Below are 647 nucleotides of genomic sequence, written 5' to 3' on the forward strand. Positions count from 1 at the left end.
CCCCCCCCCCCCGTCCACACCCACATCCTCAGGCAGTGCAGCAAGGCAGTACGCCACGGGCACCTCCTGCTCCCCACTCTGCCGCTCATCAGCATCAACCTGCTGAGCGGCCATAAGGAAGAGACCTCCATAAGGAACTCTCAGGTGTTGGAGCTGGAGGTGATAGGACTAACTAGGACCCACATTTGGTCAGGCCACCCATTACAGGCTCAGGCTGGACAAGTACTCATGACAAATGACATACGCAGGCTTGCCAGTGACGATGGATCACCAAAGAAAAGGATCACCAAACCACCGAGGAAAGAGATGAATTCTCCATCTCTCCCAAAGCCTGAAAGCCCAAGTGCCTTTTAGAAGAGATGTATGGCAAAGGTGGGGGATTCCTCCTACAACCCCGCAATGGGATCAGTTTCTGTGGCTTTGGTACACGGTCAAACTTGGTAACTTAAGAGTCCCTTCTGAAAAAAATAAATAAATCGTCACTCTAACCGGCGCTTAGGCCATGCACAGACATCAGGGTGCTGCAGAGCAGCAGGCGGCGATTCGGTCCAGACCGGCTCCCCCGTGAGCAGGGCACCACACAGGCGTGACGGGAGACCCGCGGGTGGGCGCAGGTCCCAGGCGGGCAGGGCACACCGCGGGCCCCG

This window comes from Pygoscelis adeliae, unplaced genomic scaffold, assembly GCF_000699105.1.
Source record: "Pygoscelis adeliae isolate BGI_AS28 unplaced genomic scaffold, ASM69910v1 Scaffold62, whole genome shotgun sequence".
In the NCBI taxonomy this organism is placed as follows: Eukaryota; Metazoa; Chordata; class Aves; order Sphenisciformes; family Spheniscidae; genus Pygoscelis; species Pygoscelis adeliae.